We start from the raw sequence: 200 nt of genomic DNA, 5'->3' as shown, positions 1-200 counted from the left end.
CGGTCGATGTAAGGTGCTATATAAATAAAATACATTTACATTTACATTTTGGCGTCTTGCGCTCGCCATCCACTCAAAACGTAACTTTACTACTCTTTGGCCGGCTCGCAAGCCCAAACGTGTGCGGTGTGCCTGTTGTTTTGTTTCTGGTCTAGCTAGATCCGATGTGGTGTTGTAGTTTTTCTAACATTACTAGTTGT

The 200-nt window shown here is 42.5% G+C and overlaps 1 protein-coding gene across 4 annotated transcripts in view; it reads left to right on the top strand.

Annotated features, from left to right (window-relative positions):
• Positions 1–200, top strand: part of LOC116707439 (kin of IRRE-like protein 1) — a 32,806-nt gene that overhangs the window by 25,470 nt on the left and 7,136 nt on the right. The gene's annotated exons all lie outside the window — the stretch shown is intronic.

The sequence above is a fragment of the Etheostoma spectabile genome, chromosome 19, assembly GCF_008692095.1.
Source record: "Etheostoma spectabile isolate EspeVRDwgs_2016 chromosome 19, UIUC_Espe_1.0, whole genome shotgun sequence".
In the NCBI taxonomy this organism is placed as follows: Eukaryota; Metazoa; Chordata; class Actinopteri; order Perciformes; family Percidae; genus Etheostoma; species Etheostoma spectabile.
The sequence above is the reverse complement of the archived record's forward strand: the minus strand, read 5'-3'. Positions and strand labels throughout refer to the sequence as shown.